Genomic DNA, 11,242 nt, shown 5'->3' with positions numbered 1-11,242 from the left:
TATTTTTATCTAGCATTATAAATCATCCAATTTAAAACAAAAATTTGTTACTCTAGTAGTATACATTGACTTAATAAAACTTATAGTTTTATTATCATCATCATCATAATCCTTTATTATTATTATTATTATTATTATTATTTCTTTGATACGGATGTTACACTAATAAGCATAAAATGGCTAAGTACCATGATCAGAGAGTCTGACCTAGATAATTCTTGGAAGGAGAATTAATAATGAAAAGAGTTGACATTGGAAAAGGGGGAGTTGGCGTTGGTAAACTACAACTTAACTAGGAAGGCCCTTACAAAGTAGTCAAAGTACTCAAAGGAGGAGCGTACAGAATAGCCGACATGGCAGGAAAAGAGCTCTCACAATCACGGAATATCCAAGTACTCAAGAAGTGCTATCAATAAAAAACCAAGGAAAAGCCGAGGAATGAGGCACTTTGAGGTGTAAACTTCTTCTTCTTATTATTATCTTCTTATTTTTTGCTCAATTAATAAATTTTATTTTCTCTTGAGCATATTGTCTGTGTATACTTTCAAGGACACCATCCTAGGCGCACCGAGCTCACTTTAGAGCATTTAGTATACTGTCAGTGCATACTTTCAAAGACGCCATCCTAGGCGCACCCAGCTAATTTTAAAGCATCTAGCACACTATCAGTACATACTTTTAAAGACGCCATCCTAGGCGCAAAAAGCTCATCTTAGAGCATTCAAGCACCTTATTAGTGCAAACTCATAAAGACACCATTCCAAACAGACTGAGTTCCTATACTTGGCAAAAATTTAGATTCAGCTAATATTTTAAATACTGAGTTCTTACATATTTATTTATGAAGGCTCGTTTTGTCATTAATATTGCTGGGTTAGTATAATTAGCAAAAATACTATAATTAAGAGCAATAAAAGGAATGGTAAATTCGGAATAAAGAAAAAGGTAAATTTCACTGAGTACAAGATTTTAAAGTTCAAGACTCATTAACCATGTCCCTAGCTTCGTTGAGGTCGCCTTCTATAATAAGATCGTCCCTAGTAGGAGGAACTATTTTGGCGACCTGAGCTTTAGATTGCTCTTCATCTTTAGCTTCATCAGCAGAGCTCTTGAGCTTTATTGTCGATCTCTTCGATATTCAATTCCTCTAAGAAGGACAGATCAACATTTCTCTTCTCAGCCGCAATTGAGCTAAGTTGAGTTATAGCATTCTCAACTTAAACATTAGCAGCTCGGAGCTTGTTCTCCCACTTTCGTTCCTTGGCAGTAAAATCTTCAGACTGCTTCTGAAGGATATATTCATTATTCTCTACCTTGACACGATCATAGGAAGCTTATTTTCTCAGTTGCCTCTCATAATGCTTCCGAGCATTGCAAGCATCACAACCTACGAAAGAGAAATAATATATCAGTTCATAGAAAAAAAAAAAGAAAAAAAAGACGATGTGAAGAAAGTTACTTGAAGAATAAGGGACATATGGTGAGCATGAAGCTCAAAAGGATGGACATTCTTGAGCTCCTTCAGGTCGGCCCGAATGTTTATCAAGCTCACAAGTTCCTTAACTAGTGGAGGAGTTTGGGTGGTCGGTATCCTATACTTCTTCTCCAGATAAGGCCGAGGATCAAGGCATCAGCCTAAGGCAGGAATGTCCACCTCAACATATTCATCCTCGTCTATTAGCCGAAGATGTTTTTCGAGGCTCCGAAAAGAGGAAGGAGAATGCAGGCTAGGGTCGGAAAGAGTACCGTTGTCTTCTAAGACTTCATGATGCTCAGGAGCAGGTCATGGAGCAGAAGGAGCTAAGAATGAGTTAGTAGACCTCTTCCTCTTATTAAGCTTAATTTTCTTCAGCTGCTTTAGATCAATCATTACAAAAAAGAAATATAGAAAGGTTATGTCAAATTTATAAAACATTAAAAAGATAAAGAAAAGATATCGTACAAGAAGTAACAAGTAAGTATACCTGAAGAGCCGACACCTAGCTTGAATCCTTGTTTGGTGGTGTTGAGCTTAGAAAGGAATTACTCAATTAAGGGAGACACGAGCAAAGTGGTCCCTTTCTTTCTGATGTTCATTAAAGTTCACCTATTTATAAGGTCTGTTTTCAAGGTAAGTTTAATGGGTAAAATCGATTTTATGGGTGACCAAAAAATATGGTCACGCCAATTATGAACAGAAGAAACAAGTCCTACCAATAACTTGTACCCAGCTCGGGCCCTCAAATATATAAAAGAATACTCAAAAGCCCGAGAAACTAGGTAAAAACTAAAGAAAAAATAGGGAGTTGGAACTATACTAGAAATTTTACACAGTTATTTAAAAGCAATGAGCATGCGAATTAAATTCGGGTGAAGCTGGGCTATGGACACGTTCATTTCAATAATTACCGAACTAATGAAGGGGTCTAAAGGAACTCTTAAGCCAACTTTTAAATGCTCCTCGTATAAGGCTATATGTCCAGGCTCAAGAACATTATTTCTTAAAAGGTCTTTTAAGACCTCTTTTAAAGTATAAGAGGTTGGGATTTTATACTGATCTTGGACATAGCCATGTCGAGTCAAGGTCATTTTGGAAGGGTATATACGGTGATCGTTCTCACCATCTTCAGAGAAGGAGTCAAGACCCTTCGCACCTTCCTAGTGAGAAGCAAGCTGATCTCCTGAAGAAGAACCACGAGGGAGGTTTTGAGAATGAGTTTGGACAAAGTCATCCCCATCAATAGACACAATATCTAAATGGGGAGAAGGAAGTTGGGACGATTCCATAAAAATCGAAGAGTAAGGTAAAAACTAAGAAAGGGAGAAAAAATAGTAGTCTATAAAGCCAATAAACCACAAAAAGAGAAAACAAGTGCACTTACTAGTGAAAAAACTCAAACTTGCGAAGGAGCAAACGTGGTCTTAGGTTCTCTTAAAGAAGAAAAATGGCAAGTAAAATAATGGTATTAAAGGTTGAAGGAGAAAAATGATGAGAAATGTTAGAAAGGAAGAAAATTGGGATTTGTATAAGCTTTTGGCAATCGATGAGAGTACCCTCCTTACTAACATACAAAGATTCTAGAACGTAGGGGCATTAATCAACATCTGACAGACCATAAATGAAAAGCAATTTTCATAATGGTGGGTGCAACGTGCGAGGTGTCAAGTGTTTCAAATTCAAAAATGATTCGATCGAGCTTACAATTTACAAAAATCTTATCAAAGCATAGTTAACCGAGTATGAATAACCAATACCGACCATAAATAGTCTCAAGCAAAAAAGGAGACTAATGATAATGGAGCATTATAAGCCAACTTATTACGTCCGAAAAAGTCGAGGTTGACTATGTCTACATTTGGTTACAATTAGGAGTCTTAAAAATTGTGTCATTATCGAACTCTATCTGAAGAGTTCCGACCCGAACTAAAACTATGTTAGCAGCCAAGAAGAATAATCCTATTACAATTAGGACGACTTACAACTATAAAGCTCCTCTCCTAGTAAGACTAGGAGACCTTCAATGTTTATATAAGGAATTATAGTACAACGATTACAGGTCCGTGCTACTTTATATACTCATTATACTTAAGTCACCCTAAATACTTCAAAAATCGGGTTAGCCGTTTGAGATCTTGTTGATAACTCATTCAACAATCGAGTTATCAATGTATATTCATATGTTATTAGTGTTAGATTTATTAACACGTAAATTTTAGGTTCATTACTTATAAATCGAATATTCATCTATTATTACTATAAGATTCATTAAATATGAAGAGTATATTCATTAATTTTTTTTAATGAATTTGTTCTTAACATATGAATTTATTTTTTAATTTATGATTCTTTAGGCTATAATCTATGAACCTTAAATATACATGTAATGAATCTATAATTTACAACATATAAACTTATAAGTTATTCTATAAATTTAAATCATAATGTTGTTGTTTGAACGAGAAAAATGGTTAAAAGTATTTTTATTCTTTTGGAAACATAAAATTATTCTTCTTATGTTTACTCTTAATTATGTTGATTAAATTTTTTTTTATTTTAATATATATAGTACTTTTCTTATAAAAATATTGATACATTCTTAAAAACTAAATTTAGTATTATAGTAAAAAAGAAATATAAAATACAATAATTATAAAAGTTGAAATAAAAATATAATAATAAATTTTTAATAATAATGTAAGAAAAAATTAAGAGAAAAGACGTGATAAGAAATATTTTATAATATATTAATTTATCTATTTTGTAATGGATTTAGATTCATGGTGTTAATTTATTTTTAATCTTTTAATTTATTAACTACTTAATAATATAAAATTTTAATTAATATCTAACTAAACAATTTTTTACTTTATAATTTATTGAAACACATACCTAACTTTATTATGTAACAATATACATGTGCATTGATCTTGGGTATTTTATTAGACAGTTCCTTAGAATTCACCTTTTCTCTTTGGGTCACGCTAGATCGTGAACTCCTATTGTTATGGACTTTTTTCTTTTCTTTCCTATTTTTTTCTTTTATATATGTAAAATTTTTGTCTCTTTGTTTATGAAGTGTGCAGAATTCATTGTTTAATTGATTTTAAGGATGTGTCGTATCTGGAAAGGAAAATTTTTAATTAGACTTATACACCAAACCGATAAATAATTAACACATATTTATTAATTTTAAATGATAAAATATTTATTAATTATCTAATACTAAAATATAAAATACTCATATATATATATATATATATATATATATGTCATTTTTCCATTTCGAAATTAAGTTTCCTAATAACAAATTAACAATATTCTTTTGATGTTATAAAATATAAAAAATTTATTTACTCTGAAAAATATTTTTGTTGATCTTAAGTTCACCACTTAACTCTTTCAATATATCTTTTCAACAATGACCACATCATCAACAAATAAATGCATGCTAATTCATACATAAACATATATCATAATAATAATAATAATAGTAATAATAATATATATATATATATATATATATATATATATTTATTTATTTATTAATATTTATCATCATACGTTATACGCATAAATTATTATTATTAAAATTGTAATATAAAAATATATGATAAACTAATATAGAATATGATATAATATTAATTAAATAAATTTAATTAAATTGTAAATATTTTTCTGACATGTAGTAAGAACTCATATATTATTATATACTTTATAAAATTAATTAAAAATTAAACTTCAAATAAATTTATATAAAATCATAAAGAATCTAATTTTTTCTATTTTTGTTAGTGGCTTATTATCAATACTAAGCTTTATATGTTTATTATATCAAATTATATTTTTTATTAAGATTATTATTTGTCAAAAATAATTTATTTTGGTTTAGTATTTTTATTTATTTTCTTAAATAATTTAACAATATTAATTTAATAATTATTTAATTAAGAATATTGAAATAAAATCTCAAAAGTTATAAAAAAATTCAATATTTTAGTTTTAATAATTTCTCAAATTTTAATTTTATAATATAATACTTTTAATAGTAATATTATTATAATTAAATAAAAATAAAAAATTTATTTCTCAAAGATGAAATAGCAAGAAAAGATATAAGAAATAAATTTTAAAACTTCATGATTAAAAGGAGCAAAACATTAAAAAAATTTGATGAATAATTAGTTTAGTATATAAATATATATTGACCATATGAAGTAATTTATTTGCAATAGTAATCATATTAATAAAGTACTATAATAATGATAATAATGAACACATGAGTTAATATATCTATAAAATAAAATTAAAAGTATCATATCCTTTTTTTTTTGTCTTTAATTTTTATAAAATTTATTAATTTATTTGAATTCCATCATAAGTGTATGTCTATATGATATATAAGTTTTTTATAGGATTAGAAATTATGATTGAGTTAGATTAATAACTAATTCTATTAATATTGAAAAACTAAATTAATTATATATAAAATTAGGATAAAATAAAATTATGCATTTTTAATATCGGTAGTACTGAACAAGCTCTTAGGGAAGAATCTATTTTTTATTTCTGCATTTCTTTCCTATGATGACTAGGAACAGGCAAATCAAAAATTTCACGAGAGTTTTTTAAAAGGTGATATATTTCCAGGTGTTGGTATTGGTCAATTACGTATAACGACCTGACCTCAGACGGAATAGAATGAGTCATCCTAGCTGTAGTCTTACTAAGAGTTTGAATTGCTTTGTAGGATAGTAGGGCGAATGAATTGCATTAGTGTTGGCTAGCTGAATCCACAAGCGAACAAATCGCCTCCTTGCTATCTTAAAAAAGAAAAAAAAATGTTACAACAAATGAACGGATATTTTCAGGGACTAGCTCGCTTCCCATTACTCAAGAGAGCAATTGTCTAGTCATCTTTCATCTGGAATCGTTTTAGATCGTGTCAAAAGAAACTCTAGATATGGCAAAAGCATCTTTTTAGATAGAATGGGCTTCTTTGCTGGCAGCATAGAGTTTGTGCGTAGGTGGAAGGAGTGTCAGACTCATGAGGATTTCATCCATACATGGCGCCATGTTTTCAGTGAAGGAGTCAAATGGAAAAAAGACTGAAAGCAGCACCTGAACATTTGAGTCAAATCTCTTTCTTTAGGGTACGTGGGAGACTGAAAGAAGGAATCGAACAAGCTTTGATGGAACAACCCGTACTTGACCATCCCCTTGTCACTGTCAAACCAGTAACCTCATTTGTTGATACTGGAAAAGTACTTTACATTCTAACATGACTAAGTGGGACATTATAGAAAATTTACTATATTGTGATGAAAATGTTTTTAATAAATAGTATTTTTATTGTGATAAATTAAAATTCAAATCTATAAAATAAGGACAATTATAACAAAAATAATGTTTATCAAACTATCGTTTCACAAGTAATATTACTGGCAATTTAATGACAAATTTTTTTTATCATAATTGTTTCATCGTATATGTTTCCCTCTATATTTTGGCGCCAATATAGAGTACTTTTGTTATAATAGTTATTATTTATTGCTATAAATAAATTTGTTCCAAGAGATAGTTATGTTCTATTAATAATGAAAAAATATATTTGTCGACAAAATTTTTATTTATTATGATAAAATTAGTAATTTATTATGATAAAATTAAATTATGATGAAATTAATTTTACGAAACTAAAAGAAATAATTTGTTAATTTTAAATACAAAAAATAATTGACTAAAATCAATATTTGACAATATCTTGATTTTGATTAGTAATAGTTGTAGCTAGGGCTGAGCACGGATCGGTCCAATTCGGTTATTTATAAATCAACAGTACCATACCAAATCTCGGTTCTTTTAAAATTAAAGGTACCAGTACCGTACCAAACATAAAAGGATCCATATCGTATTGTACTAATTTTTACGGTTAAATACAGTTCGGTTCGGTGCTATTTTCGGTTCTAAAAGATTAAAAAAATACAACTTTAATCTCATCTTTAATCAAATACATTTAGAGAAAATATGATTACCACTTGCAATCACATTCTTGAACAACCTGTTTTGCAATTCAATCACTTGCAAGTATAATAATTCATTCAATGTTCAAATACAAACCATTAAAATATATGTTACTCCTAGCATAAAAACATCTTGCAGATGGCAATCATTAAAATAAAATATTTTTCACAGTTGCAGCCAACAATCTACCCATAAAAAATAAAAATAAAAAAGTAAAAAAGAAAATAAAAATATCCGGGACTGAGTAACGACGCCACAGTTATGAAAAAAGAGAGCGCTAAAGAGGAAGACGTCTACGCGAGCCAATTATGCGCGGCGCTAAAGAGAAAGACGTCTAGGCGAGCTAATTCCTTCCTTCTTCCTTTTAATTTTCTGTCTAGAAATTTACCTTAGGGATTTTGTCTTTCTGAATTGAAAATTGAGAGGTGCAGCGGTGTGTTTTAAAGAGGAAAACGTCTACGCGAACGAATTTCTTTCTTCTTCCTTTTGATTTTCTGTCCAGAAATTTGCCTTAGGAATTTTGTTTTTCTAAATTGCAAAGTGGGAGATGCGGCGGTGTGTTCTAGAAAGGAAGATAATGTGTTCAAATTGTTAGATGTAGGTTTGTAGTATGTGGTAAGAAAATGTATTAAGGTTAAGTTAGTAGATAGTAAATTATAAATTTAGTATTATAGTATATATATTAGTATCAGTATACTATATGATATATTAATATATAACTTATATTTTTTATAGAATATAAAATACATTATAATATTATAGTTATTTTTAATATATAGTATTTTTTTCTTATTTCGATAAAAATTGTTTGAATTATATAAAATGATAAAATATAAAATAATTTTTTTATAGAGTATAAAGTATTTTATAATATTATAGTTATTTTTAAAAGATATTATTTATATAATATAAATAATTATTAATAAATATATATAAAAAAATTTGGTTTTACAGTTTGGTCCGGATCAGCACAAGACGGATCGGTTATGGTACGGTTATGGTATAGTTTTTACTAAAGAACCAGTACCATACCGTAATAGAAAAAAATTCGGATCAGTTTAATTCGGTTATAAAAAATTTCGGTTATTTCGGTTATGGTATTTTTCTGTACGGTTATTCGGTTCGGGCAGAAATTACTGAGATCCATGCTCAGCCCTAGTTGTAGCTACAAAGGGGGGTTTTTTTATTTTATAATAATTTTGAAAAGTATTAAATGATTATTTTACTCTTTTTTTGGTTAAATAGTCATTTAATATAAAGAAATAATATTGATACTCATATATTTCAATGTAAATCAAGTGATATTGATAGTCGTGCCATTATAAAAATAAAAATTTTCAAAAAATAATTCCATGACTATCCAATAGTACTTTATGACTCAATAAATAAAAAGATTATGTGTACTAACAAAAATGAGAGCAATATATTAATAATATATTAAAAAAAATCCCTTATTTAAGATATGCAAAAGTTTAAAACTCATTATCGTGCTATCATCTTTCTTTATCACCATTATCTTCAGGATAGTAGTCAATAATGGTATATCATTTTCTTCATTATTAGAATCTTTTTCAACATTAAAATTAATATAAGTTTTATCTTTTACCAATCTTTTTTCTGAAACAAAGTACTAGCATCAAGTGATCCTGAGAGCACACTTTTTCGAAACAATAAATTCATATTCTTTTTATTAATTTTTTAATTTCATTAACATCATCTATTATAATATGTAGTTGATATGACTTAGTATTTATTTTTACTAAGACGTTATATATATATATATATATATATATATATATATATATTTATTTCTGAAATATATACTTATAACAAAAATTTTCATCCACTAGTTACGCTTTGGACATCGCCACCGGGATCGTTGAGGTCCCATGAAAACGGCTCTCCGGGAAGACGCAATACTCATTAGCGATCGGCCCGGTGACCTTATTTTTCGTGTTTTTAATATAAAGAACTTATTTTGCTTGACTGGTCAGTACTATACCATTTTTACTTATATTAACACTAACTAGTCGGCCATATATGTAAAAATATAAAAAGTAAAATGAGTAAATTTTGATATTTTACATTTGCCTTTCAATGAAATATATTGACTAATAATGAACTGGCCCACCTAATTCAACTTCACATAGTAATTGAACCGGTAAATGCACAATAATTATAAAAAAAAAAAAGAGAGAGAATGGATATGTCATTTCAAGCTTACAGAATATTAAAATTATATCATTCTGCAAACGTTACATATATCTTTCGGTAAATAACCATGAGCTGCAACCTCAAGTAATCTTGTAGAATACGTAATAATCATGGCTTTTCATACCTGATATTTTATAATCGTTGACATTCACATATTGAGATAGATTTGAGGCAATACCCATTAAGTAATTTAATTGATTTCAGCCATTCACAAAATTGTTTCCTCTCTACTAATGAAAAGTTATAACTTACACACGGCATCAAAAACTTGTGACCATTTTATTGTAAGTGCAACTCTTTTTTTATACCCATTGTTTCTAAATCCATATGAATCCTAAAATTCTTTTTAGCTTTTCCATTAGTGTTCATCAAAGTTCCTAAAATATTTTCACATATAAACTTTTTTTTATGTGCATCACATTCAAGTTATGGTGCAATTTCAATATTTTTCGATAAAGTAATTAAAAAACACATTCTTTTTTGTGCTTCCCTTTAAAATATTGTTTTCTAAATATCTTTTCTGGAACATAATCAAATTTCTCAATATATTATGTACTAATAATTCTTCAGGTTTGGACTGATACTCTGGCTCACCATTAAATTTTTTACTCTTTTTCCATGAATATTTTTTATCCAAATGTCTATGGTGGCCTATGTAACATTGTTTTCTTCCATTCTTTATAGAAAGTAAGCATGTTCACTCATTAAGAACTAGACAAGCTAATTTTTCCTTTGTATTCCATTTAGATAACATTCCATATATAAAAAAATTATTTATTCTCTATAATAATACTATATACAATTAAAATGCATCACCAGTATAAGCATCATATGCTCATACACCATCTTTCTATGATTATTTTAACTCTATCAATGGCGTAAATAAACATCAATATCATTTCGAAAAGAATCCTTACTAGGGATAAGTACAGCCAAAAATAAAAAGAGCTCTTTAATATACTTCCATGATGGCAACTTATAAGGTAGTAAAATAATTGGCCACATACTATAATTAGTGCTCATATTCCTAAATGGGTTAAATCCATCACTAGTTAGGTCAAGTCACATATACGAGAATCTCGAGCAAATCACTCATTTGCCTTATCAAACTCCCGCCATTCCTTTGCATCAGCTGGATGCCTAATTACATCATAATCAATTCATTTTTCTTTATGCCAACTCATATCTTCGGTAGTTTCTTTAGACATAAACAATCTTTGGAGTCTAGGCTTGAAAAGAAAATATCTAACTTTTTTAGCAATCTTGTTATGTTTACTTAAACCAAACTTCCATCTAGGAGCTCAACAAGTAAGATTAGGACATTGATCAAGATATTCACGCTCCTTTTCATATAGTATCCAATTATAAATTCAAAGAAAGTTTCTGTCTAATTTAGGTTTATGCTCTTATTTATTCATCAAACCATTACATGCTTAATACATATTTATTAGTTTTAAACAATGAAATATGTGTTAATTATACTAAAAGTGTCAAATACTTTTATAATACATGTAACTCTTCTATTCA

Source organism: Ricinus communis, chromosome 7 (assembly GCF_019578655.1).
Source record: "Ricinus communis isolate WT05 ecotype wild-type chromosome 7, ASM1957865v1, whole genome shotgun sequence".
In the NCBI taxonomy this organism is placed as follows: domain Eukaryota; kingdom Viridiplantae; phylum Streptophyta; class Magnoliopsida; order Malpighiales; family Euphorbiaceae; genus Ricinus; species Ricinus communis.
This window is presented reverse-complemented; position numbering follows the sequence as displayed.